Raw genomic sequence first — 13,345 nt, 5'->3', positions numbered from 1 at the left:
GGAATTTTCATGTATTGTAAATTTCACGTTTAGGAAGTGCGAAGTAAAAATATTTCCTCATTATAAAGATGCTCAATCGAAAATGCAAATATTAGTAAAATTTTGGAGTGTTACAACTCTCTCCCCCTTAAATAAATTTCGTCCCGAAATTTACCTGGTACTAGTCCCTAAACAAATGTGGCTATTGAATTCGCATATCCTCTTCTATCTCCCGGGTAGCTTCTTCGCCCAATGATTTTTCCAAAGAACTTTCACTAAGGGGATGCTCTTGTTTCTAAGCTTCTTTAACTCACGCGCTAAGATTTGGATTGGTTCTTCTCCATATGTCAAATCAGGATTGACCTCTATAGATTCAATAGGAAGAACATGAGATGGATCTGAGCGGTATCTTCTGAGCATAGAAATATGAAAGATGTTGTGGATCTTGTCTAACTCTGGTGGAAGAGCAAGTTTATAAGCAACTGGACCAACTCTCTCAAGCACTTCATAAGGTCCAATAAATCGTGGACTAAGTTTACCTTTTTGTCCAAATCTCATAATCTTCTTCCATGGAGAAACCTTTAAAAATACCTTATCACCCGCTTTATACTCAATTTCACGCCTCTTAAGGTCAGCATAAGACTTTTGTCTGTCTGAGGCAATTTTTAATCGATCCTTGATGATTTTTACCTTATCTTCAGTTTGTTGAACAATCTCAGGACCCACCAATTTTCTTTCACCAACCTCGTTCTAACAAAGAGGCGTTCTGCATTTTCTCCCATACAAAGCTTCATAAGGAGGCATGCCTATACTTGATTGATAGCTATTATTGTAAGCAAATTCTATCAGGGCTAAGTGTTTGTCCCAACTACCCTCAAACTCAATAATGTAGGCTCGAAGCATATCCTCCAAGATTTGTATTACCCTCTCAGACTGGCCATCTGTTTGTGGATGGAAAGCGGTACTAAAATTCAACCTAGAACCCAAAGTTTCTTGCAAGCTAGTCCAAAATCTGGATGTAAACCTTGGATCTCTATCAGACCCAATAGAAGTAGGGATTCCATGCAGCCTCACATAATTAATGTATAATTCTGCCAAACGTTCCAGTGGGATTTGAGCTTTTCAAAGCTCTCTTGACTCTTATCATCCCACACAAACTTGGCGTCTTTCCCTAAAAGTTTGGTCAAATGAGAATCTATAATAGAGAAGCCCTTCATGAACCTCCTATAATATCACACTAAACCCAAGAAACTTCTGATCTCAGTTGGAGTTTTAGGAGGTTTCCAATCAACAATAGCTTGAATCTTACTAGGATCAACCTTCACACCTTCAGCTAATACAATATGCCCCAAAAATGCCACTTCACTCAGCCAAAATTCACATTTGGAAAGCTTCGCATAGAGTTGCCTCTCTTTTAGAATTTGCATGACAATCCGGAGATGCTTATCATAATCTTCTCTATTCCTGGAATAGACTAAAATGTCATCAATAAACACCACCACAATTTGATCGAGATAAGGCTTGAATACACGGTTCATTAGATCCATAAATGCAGCAGGAGCATTTGTCAAACCAAATGGCATTTCCAAAAATTCATAATGTCCATACCTGGTCCTAAAAGCAGTTTTAGGAACATCTTGCTCCCTCACACGCAATTGATAATATCCATACCTCAAGTCAATTTTTAAGAACAAGCTGGCACCCTTAAGTTGGTCAAACAAGTCATCGATTCTAGGCAGCGGATATTTGTTCTTGATTGTTACTTTGTTCAGTTGCCGGTAATCAATGCAAATCCTAAGAGTGCCATGTTTCTTTTTCACAAATAAAACAGGAGCTCCCCAAGGCAAAATACTGGGACGGATAAAACCTTTCTCAAGAAGCTCTTGCAATTGATCCTTCAACTCTTTTAATTCAGCTGGAACCATTCTATAAGGAGCGATAGAAATAGGAGTAGTTCCAGGGACAAGCTCTATAGGAAATTCAATCTCCCTTTCTGGAGGCAACCAAGGAAGATCATCAGAAAATACAACAGGAAAGTCGCACACGGTTGGTATGTCCTTAAGACTTGGACTCCCCAATCGTGTATCGACTATATGAGCAAGATAGGCATCACAACCTTGACAAATCATCTTCCTTGCCAAGACCGCAGAAATAATATTAGTTATCAATGATCTTTCTCCTTGAACTACTATGTGTGAGTATGCAGGAGTTCTAAAAGTCACTTGATTCAACCTACAGTCAACCAATGCATGGTGCCTATGGAGCCAATCCATACCAACAATAACATCATAGTCTTGGAAGGGCATTTTAAGCAAGTCTGCAGGGAAGACCAGATTTTGAATCATGAATGGACAATCTCGGTAAATCCTGTTAACAACAGCCTGATAACCTAATGGACTCGTGACCAGCACATCAAAGTCAAGTCTTACAAATTTAACAGTATCAGGAAATGCAAGTGATGAGCAAACATAAGAGTGCGAAGATCCAGGATCAAATAATGTAACAACAAATATGCCAAATAAGTGAAATTTACAAACAACCACGTCCGGGCCATCTTGGTCATTCTTCTGTCTCATAGCATAGACTCGTGCAGTAGATCTCGACCCACTAGCCTGATTAGCTCCACCCGAACCCCCCGCTTGTATATTTCTAGGTCTTGCACCGCTATTAGCTTGAGAATGAGTAGTGATAGGCTTTTGAACTGAGCCCTCTGTATGCGTATAAGAAAGAGGATTAGGATTAGGACAATCCTTCACTTTATGATCCATACTTCCACAATTAAAACAAGCACCAGAAGCTCTTTTGCAGTCACCATAGTGATTCTTTCCGCACTGTGCACAAGTAGGTGTATAAGTTTTGCCTTGGCCATAACATGGAGTACTAGCAGTAGAGAAATTTGGCTTATTTTGCTTATGATATGATGACTTATGTGCACTTTCAGTCTTGGAATAGTCAAACTTTCCCTTCTTGGATGGACCGTCATAATCTGAATTACCCTTCCTAAACTTGTTTTCTCTCTTACTAGCTTCTTCCTTGTCAATTCTTTCCCAAGTAAGAGCAGCTGAAATTAGCTTGGAAAAATCCTCAAGTTGCAAGATTGCCACAGATTTTCGAATGTAACCATTCAAACATTTTGCACTTGTCTCTTTCACCATCAATAATACCTTCAGCATAGCGAGAAAGCCTCAAATTTTTTTGTTGATACTCTGCAATAGATATACTCCCTTGTCTTAAATTCAGAAACTTTTTTTTCTTTGCATCACAGTAGACAGGAGGGACATATTTCGCACGAAATTCTTTCACAAAGTCATCCCAAGTCAGCACCGGAGGTTTTTCTTTTGCATTTGGCACACTTACCCACCAATCATAGGCATCTTTTTGTAAAAGAGAGATATCATATTAAATTTGGCAGCATTAGTACACTCTAGTTGTTCAAAGACTCTCTCCATGCGCTTGAGCCATTGTTCAGCTACCGTGGGATCAATATTGCCTTCAAATTCAACTCCACCAATTTTTCTCATCTTCTCAAAATTCATTTTACTAGGTTCTGACATTGTCCTAGCCAAGTGACGAAAGAACTCGGCCATCTGCTGAAATGGAAGAGTCATAATAGGAGTATTATGACCCATTGCTCTTGGATTATTATCCACTTTATTTTCACTAACACGATGATGATTTAGGTTAGGCAGGGGTAACTCATATCCTTCTTGGAGGTGAGGTGGAGCAGTATAATGGGCCTGACTTTCATCAACAGATTCAATAGCTCTATTCGAAGAAGAGGCCATATTAAATTCCTATAAAAGATAAGATCACACTACATTAGGGACATGTACATGATGCATATGCACAAGTAATACATCAAATTACATTAAATAAGTATGCAAAAATTTATAATCTCCAAGTCATTTTAAAAAAAGAAAAATAACAAAAATATTAGGTACGATCACAACAAAAATCCTAGAATCACAAACCTAGTCGCTGATACCAAAACGTGTAGCAACCCCTTTGGGAGGGTGCTACTTACAAAACAAATCTAATTTACTACTTACAACATTAAGAAGATATTAATTAAAAAAATATTCAGAATAATTTAGTAACGGAAAGTGCAATATTTTTATTTTCGAAAATACTCTTCATAATTTTTATTTTATTTTTTTAAAATGAAATACAATGTCAAAATTTCAACATAAGGTGATATAACCCTTCTTGAATAATCAACACGTTAAAGCAACTTCCTAACAAAATTATACTTTCATTCGACATCACTTCAAGTTTGTATTGTACATAAATTTCAAACTATCAAGTATAAAAAGAAAAACTAGTTTTCTCCTTTGTACATATATATAAGACAAAGTGTAAATTTAACATATTACAAAATTTGAGTTATTAACACACCTTAAAACAGCAAAATAAGTTATCAAATTCAAGTTACAAGATTTTGGTCTTAATATCCAAGCCTCCTAATAACATACATAAGTGTGACATATATATCATGTACAAATCCCAAAATTATACAAACCCATGGTGCATATGCAAATGTAATCTCCATAAGTGCTCCCAAAAAGACTACTTCATAAGGTCGTCTTCAAATTTCATCTCGTACATTACCTACGATAGAAAACAACTATCGCTAAGCATAAAGCTTAGTGGCGTATAAACTTTGGGGGCTTGGAGCCATTAAATTCTCCAATTCTCATTTTTAGTCATAGGTAGATCAAATGAAATATAATTTAAAACAAGTGCACAAATATATCAAAAGTATCAAATATCAACCTTTGAAGTGTTTTCAATTATCAATAACTATGTTCAAGATTCAAGAGTTGAGAAAGCGTATACTATCAATCCAAGAAAACTTGTCAAATATCTATTTTTCGCCCAATATGTACGTCATGCCATCACACTAAGCAAAATCAGATATCAAGATGGACTGAAGCCCAAAATCAAGTAGGGTCAAAACCCAATAGTCAAGAGAATGAAGAACCATATTAAAAATGGCTTCCTAGTTCGTACTTAACACGGACAAGTTCCATAATTTAAGACGAACTATAAATCCAAAGTCAATATGGCAAAAGATCCAAATCAAGAGGCATGCCAAGATGAGTGACAAAGTCACTGCCACAAGAAGGACAAAGTCCCAACAAGAATGCAAAATGATCAAACAATCCGTACGAGTGGGAGATTTAGCAAATATCTTGCAATACTTGATATAACACGAATACAATGCTATTAATTGAAGAGAAAAAAATAAAATATCAGGTTATTTGAAAATATTCCAGAAAGTAAAAAGAGTACAAAGTTTATACACAAATCTTGGTGTTTTACCACAAAATAATTCAACCACAACTTGAGGACGTTCGAATCGTCTACGCCCTAGACAAACCAAATCCGTCCACTTCCTCAAACACTCCCCCTTAGCTTTTACAAGGATATATATACCTTAAATACATAATAAAATATATATATATATATATATATATATATATATATATATATATATATATATATATATATATATATATATATATATATATATATATATATAAAAGTTCAGTGATTTAACATGTCAAACTAAACATGATATTGGTAAAAATTACCCAAAATATTTGAAACAGAAATTCTGGATAGTATCACTGCCTCGTGTTGTGACTTAGATTTGAAGATGAAAAAGGACAAACTAGACTGTGTGGTGTTCGTTACAGTTGTAGATATGTGTCTTCGCGTTGCAAAACATTTTGAATCACCCCATATCAATTTTGTACAAAAGGTTATGCTAAACTTACTAACAGTAGTACATGAAGGGTTTGTAAAATAGAAAATCTGGGCAGCACCCGTCCTGTACTTCATCACCTATTTTCGGGTAAATAAAAGAAAAATCAGGTTTTGGTTCCTTCATAAGAGTTATAGATATATGAAATAGATTTTCAGAAAGTCTTAGATCACTTAAAACAGAGCTTTATACAAAAGGATATGAAGAAAATACTAATAGTTGTCTAGTGTAAAAATGAGTTTAGTAACTTACCACAAAAGAGAGGAGCAACTTGAGCTTCACCAAGAACGAATTTTGCTGGTTGGTTTAGTAAAGTTTTCAGGTGATAAGAAGGAGAGAGGGTAGGCGTGTTTTTTCTTTTTCTTGAAAGAATGAAAATGGGGAGTTTATGGAAGACTAAGTCAATCAAAGTTGTCTTTAAGAATTTTGGATAAATATGAAATACAAATGGCTGCCCAAATACTAAATATCCTTAGATAAATACAAAAGAGTGACAGCCCAAAAACTTAATTATAATGTATTTAACAACAATTCATTTAAATAATATTAAGTGTTACGCATAGCAACACCATGGAACTTCTTTGTCAGTATTAACACAACCTAAAGTAAGGAATTTTCATGTATTGTAAATTTCACGTTTAGGAAGTGCAAAGTAAAATATTTCCTCTTTATAAAGATGCTCAATCGAAAATGCAAATATTAGTAAAAATTTGGGGTGTTACAGGAAATATTAATCTTTATCCACTTATTAGGTAATTAGGTAGTGTCATGTTACCCAATAATTAACCAATTACCCGCATAATTAAAAATTATCTCAAATTACTTAAAATTCTACTTATTTTTTATATACTTTATACATCATACTATCATGGTCATATGTTACCATATAAAATTAATACATACACTATTATTTTTATTAAAATATCCATGTAAAAATATATATATTTTCTCAACTTATAATTTTCCTAATATCATATAAAGAGTAAAAATTCTCGTACGCTTAATTCTTAAAATGGTAAAAAGATAATCTTCTTTTCTTGTGAGAAAATAATTTATATTTTTACAATAAAGAAAATCTCATAAACTTTCTTATATTATGAGTATAATAATTTACCATATTCGAAAACAGTAATAATGGTAACTATCCAAAATTATACTTATAAAACTTTTACTAAAATACTCCACTTAAAATAAAATACCACATTAACATAATATCTAACGGTATCAATGTAGTTAAACTTACGGAGTCTTATAATAACATAGTCGCAAATCCTCTATAATCTCATGAATGGTCTTAATCCCTTCTAGCTCATATGGATTACTATGACTAATTCTAATATTAAATTACGGGATGTAACATCCTTCCCCCTTTAAAACATTCGTCCTCGAATGTTAACTCTTAGAGATTTACAAAAAAAAAAATCTAGGGTCTCCTCTGTAAACTAAACTAAACTCCAACCTCTATCTGAAGTCTCGACTATTCACAATCTCTTGTACTTGAATATCTCTATCTTCTTCACCTTTACCTTACTTACCTTTCAATCTCGCATCGTATCTTCTGTTTCTTTCATAACTTCCCTTCCACATAAGTAGAAATTACATCTACGCATTAAAGCTCTATTGTTATAGCACCTCTGGTGCATGCCAAATTCGGTGAAATCTTTATACTGACTTCTTACGGCTTAGCTCTATGGCACGATATGAAAACAAAAGAAGGGTAACATTTCCTAAATGCTCTATAGCCTTTCAATTATAAATGTGGCACGCAACACACCCATAAGTGAGATTCTACTAGGCACGACTTTGTAGACTCCCTAGGACATGACCTGCTCTGATACCACTTTGTCACGCCCTAAACCTAGGGAGGCGTGACTGGCACCCGGTGCCGTGCTGGCCCGAGCAAACCACTCTGTAACTCATTTGTTTTTTTTCTTCTGTAACTATCAAGGGCCAACATGACCACAACTCATAATGTATAACTATAAGTGGGCAAACACTGTATCAATGAACCATCTTTCATAAAATATGAATACATATGGGCCGTCAAGGCCTCTGACATACTGTACAAAATGAACCTCTGTCTACAAAGCCTCTAAGATTATTTGACATCAAATGAGACAGGGTACCGGCCTACCCATAAGTCTGTAGAAAAACTCTGACACGATGACTCATAGACTCGGCTGCACTCCGAATGAGGTGGAGTCTTACCGATCCTTTGTTGAATGCCAATCTCGTCTACTATGAGGGCTCGTCAAACTGATTATCTATATCTGTAGGCATGAATGCAGCGTCCCCAACGAAAGGACGTCAGTAGGAATAATGTACTGAGTATGTAAGGCAGAACTGAAACATAACAGTAAGTCAACATTAATTAAAGACATATAAGAATCAACCTGAATCTCTGAAGTGCCACCGTATATGCATACTTATTATACTTACATATATACAATGCTTCTCTTTGAGACTATTATCCATATCGTATGATACATGACTGCCTAACTAATCAGTGGTAACTGTCCGACCGGTCGTAGCGCGGTGGTAAATGCATGACTGCCTGACCGGCCGTAGCTCGATGGTAAATGTGTAACTGCCTAATCGGTCGTAGCTCGGTAGTAAATGCATGACTGCCCGACCAGCCGTAGCTCGGTAGTAAATATGTAACAGCCCGATCGGCCGTAGCTCGGTGGTAAATGAATATGCATGTCTGCCCTACCGGTGGTAAATAATGATACATAACTGCCCAACCGGTGGTAACTGCCCGACTGACCTTAGCACGGTGGTAAGTGCATGAAGATGCATGTATCGCTATATTAAAAACATTAACATCTTTATCAAATACCTCAATAGGGAACTAGATATATATTTAGACATGCTTGAATATCACTTTACGGGAATGAATAACATAGACATCCTTAACTGCTAAGAGTAGAACCGCTTATGAAATATCATTACGTTTACATATCGTTTCTTGGATCATGCCAAAAAGAAAAGGAGTGATAGACTTAACATATCTAGAGTAGGGAGAAATACGTATGATATTCTTGGAAAAGGTTGCACCGTACTCCTTTAGAATCGCAAAATCTCACGTTGCTAATGTGCTAATAATTCTCGTTGGAATTATTTGATTGCAAGGAGTTTTGTTGAAAATTTGTAGGAAGTGATAAATTGCTAACGTTCTGATCTAATCACAAATGACCTATAAGACTTATAAGAATCACAAATCACGTTCTCACCTAATCACAAACTTATGAGAATTGCTAACTTCTCGCTTCTGATTGTGGGGTGTATAAGAAATTGTAGGAATTTTGGTTATAGTGTCTTGTATTCAAGATGTATAGAAAATGAAGTGTTTTGTAGTCATTTTGCCACCTAACCAAAATGAGTAAGAGTCATTGTCCAAGAATTTGCTTGCTGCCACGTGGGGGTGGGGTGGAAAATGTTTATCTTTATCGACTTATTAAATAATTATGTAGTGTCCCGTTACCCGATAATTAACCAATTACCCGCATAATTAAGAATTATCTCAAATTACTTAAAATTCTACTTATTTTTGATATACTTTATACATCATACTATCATGGTCATATGTTACCATATAAAATAAATACATACACTATTATTTTTATTAAAACATCCATCTAAAAATACATATATTTTCTCAACTTATAATTTTTCTAATATCATATAAAGAGTAAAAAATTTCGTACGCTTAATTCTTAAAATGGTAAAAAGATAATCTTCTTTTCTTGTGAGAAAATAATTTATATTTTTACAATAAAGAAAATCTCATAAACTTTCTTATATTATGAGTATAATAATTTACCATATTCGAAAACAGTAATAATGGTAACTATCCAAAATTATACTTATAAAACTTTTACTAAAATACTCCACTTAAAAGAAAATACCACATTAACATAATATCTAACGGTATCAATGTTGTTAAACTTACAGAGTCTTACAATAACATAGTCGCAAATCCTCTATAATCTCATGAATGGTCTTAATCCCTTCTAGCTCATATAGATTACTACGACTAATTCTAATATTAAATTACGGGATGTAACACTGTTAAGCTTCGTTGAAAAGACAGGGGGCCTCCACCACGTCTATTTTGGCCTGATACTCTTTGGTCACCAGGCATCGAAGATAGCTGGCAACCCCCACGGGGGCAGAGAGAAGTCGGGCATCCTCCGGTACGGATATGATGATTGATCGCTTCCGGCCAGGATCTGCACTCGGGGTTGGGAACTGGTCAATCAATCTCGGACTCAAAGAATATCCGTTGGTTCCCGAAGATGGCATCTTCTTTGGTACCGGTAAGTCACCTAACCCGGTAACATCTTCCGAATCGGTAGAATCCATACCGTCGAAGAAGTTGTTGAAGGAATCTGCCACCCCTTGAGGCCCCTCACTTAGTCGTCATTTCAGCGTCTGAGCCTCGTTTATCATAGAATCAGTAAACGAAGGCGATCCGGAGAGATCTATCACCCCAAGGACGTCCTTCAGTACATTATCTTCTGCCTGAGAAGCACCGGCCACGGTCTTTCTGTTGACCTCCTTAGCTCGGGGCAAAACGGGCTTGACCCTCCCAAGTTAGGAGGCCTCGGCCACTGCCTCTCCATCGACCTCCCTAGTTTAAGGCACCTCGGTACCGCTCCTCATGCGGGTCATCAATTCAGAGTCTTCTTCTTCTTCTTCAGACTCATCCCTTAGCTGATGGAGCGAGTGCGACGGGAGTTCTCGGGCGCTGGTATTTTCTTTAAATTTTCGCACCAGTCGCCTCCTCGGTTTCTTCTTTTCGGGGTCCGAAAAACTCGGAGCTTTTCTTCTTTTCTTCTCTTTATCCTTCTTCGGAGCAGGGGGCTCGGTGAATGTGTCATCATCACCAGACGAAGGCCTCATCTCAACATCTTTTGATAAACCTACAAAGGGAAAGTAAAACAAGTTAGAAATCAATGGCGTAAAAATAAGGTCGAATGCAACTTAAAGAAAAAATATCACCATGAGAACGGGCCTCCCACTGGCCCTTCGAAAGTTCGCGCCACGCACGCTCGGAGTAGGGCTTTTGCGACACGATGCCCTCGACCTACTCCTTGAGTCAAGGTACTGCATCCGACATCTGAGCAATAGCTGCATCACAATGAGGCGATAAGAAGAAGGGCAAAAGAAAAATAATGAACAGAACATTAAAGGCAAAGTTGTACTTACGCTTCATGTTCTATTTCTCGGGAAATGGCATGTCCTCGGCTGGGATTAAGTCCGACGTCTTCACTCGAACGAATCGGCCCAACCAACCTCGGTCCTTATCCTCGTCGATGCTCAAGAATGGGGCCTTGCTGGCCTGACGGGCAAGTTTTATTAGCTCGCCTCGATAGAGTCGGGGACTATACAGGCATATAAGGTGGTCGATGGTAAAGGGACACCCCTCGAATTTGCTCACAAAGAAGCGAAGAAGAATTACAATCCTCCAAAATGAAGGATGAATCTGCCCGAGAGTTACCTCGTACCTTTTGCAAAAGGCTATAATAACTGGATCTAGAGGACCCATCGTGAAAGGGTAAGTGTAAACACTTAAAAAACTCTCCACGTGGGTGGTGATCGATTCCTCTGGGGTAGGGACCATTACGAGCTTATCGGCCCAGTTGCAGTCATCCTTGACCTTCTCGAGGATATCGTTGGAGATCGAACATATGTATCTCGAGACCGACTCGCACCGACCCGGTACCGAGGAGGTTTTCTCAACCTTGAAATCGGCTCCGGTTGGACACCCCGCAGGGACGAACACATTTAGAGGGGGTTCTGGTGTTGGCTCCTCAGTGGCAACATGCAAAACGTTCTCAGACGGTCCCGAGGAAGAATAGTTTTCTTTTTGAGGAATGGATTTTGAAGTGTGCTATTGCTTCTAAATAGAGGAAAAAAGAAGGCGCCGATGAAAGAGGAGGTGTAATTGGCGGATAACTTATGAAAGCTTTCAGAAAACCAGAAGGGAAGAGGTTTTAAACCTAAGCTAGAAAACTAGAAGATGAAAGTGATGAAGTTTTCTTAAAGCACAAGAGCAAAAGTTTGAATGTAAAAGTTCTAATGAATGGAAGGAGAAAGTATTTATAGTTTGCAAATGGCGGTTCAAAACCCGCAGTGGCCGACCAGCAATTGACGAACATTTAACGCCATTAAGATGTGACTGACGAGACATTTTTCTCATTTTGTCATTTCTGGCGTAAGGTATTGGGATAAGGATCGAGGGCTCATATAGTTTAATGGATTGAAGATCGACCATGGGTTTCATCGAGCTTAGGTACGAGGTTAGAATATGCGCCTTCAAGATTATCGAGCATGTGACCCCGGAACTAACTCTGGCTCTGAATTAGCTCGAGAGAACATCATCGAACCAAAATAACGAAAGGCCGAAATATCCGTAATCGGTCAGACATCACGGCGAAAATCTCGGCACGTATAAATGAAACCGATTAATTAGCGAATCATGAGATTTTTTATCTTATATAAAATTGTACCTAAAGTAGAACTCCTCTGCTATATAAAAGAGGTCTGCTTATTTGTAAAGCACATGGTAACTGACATTCAAAGGCAATATACTATTCTTTCTAGTTATTATTAGCTCATTACTCTGTTCCGGCACCGATTGCAATATTTTTTGGCTTAAGGGCGATCAACCTTTAAGGCCAAAACTGCTTAACTTGTGTGGTTTGCATTTACCTTTTACCATTAATTTTAATTTTAATCGAATTTTTCATTTTTGTATCAAGTTAAACCACGTATTCTTAAAACCGCGTATAAATTCAATTGTTATCCTATTTTGAGGGTAAACAAACATCATAAGAACCATAAAATAGATGAAAAGCAATAACAATAACTAATAAGTAAGGTCCGAAAATAAAATACTATATATAACAACAACCCAATATAATCTCACTAGTGGAGTTTGAGGAGGGTAGTGTGTACGCAGACTTTACCCCTACCTTGGGGTAGAGAGGTTGTTTCCGATAGACCCTCGGCTCCCTCCCTCCCTCTAATAACTCCCCACTTTGCTCTTGAGGTGACTCGAACTCACAACCTTTTGGTTGGAAGAAAAGGGTGCTCACCACTAGAGTAACCCACTCTTGTCAAATTGTATTAAATTAAAAACGGAGAAGAACAAAAATTCAGTCAAATATGAGAACACACTATTGTAGGGAAACTTTTAGAAAACTAAATTTTCCTTCAAAAATCCGGCCAAATCTAAGAGATCCTTCATTGTAGCTAAATATTGGCAGTAATGGCCGTTCGCTGAAGAGGAAGAAAGCTTTGCTGGCAGAGTAGCGGTGACGACGGAGCAACAGTGACAGAGCAACGATGATGCAGGTAATGAAAAAAGTAGCGCTTGTGATTTGGTGTGGTGCAAAGAGGCGTTGTAATTGAGATAGAGTTTGAAAGTAGGTATTTCCTATAAAACTCAAAATGTAGCTATGTATTATAATTATTTTAAAGTGTATTTATTTATGATAAATATAGTGTATGAGTTAGTTATGGGGTGTAAATTTTCCACGAAAAAATAGTACAGAAATTTTATGATCCAAATTTGAAAGAAACGAATCGGGT

This window comes from Nicotiana tabacum, chromosome 19, assembly GCF_000715075.1.
Source record: "Nicotiana tabacum cultivar K326 chromosome 19, ASM71507v2, whole genome shotgun sequence".
Taxonomy (NCBI): Eukaryota; Viridiplantae; Streptophyta; class Magnoliopsida; order Solanales; family Solanaceae; genus Nicotiana; species Nicotiana tabacum.
This window is presented reverse-complemented; position numbering follows the sequence as displayed.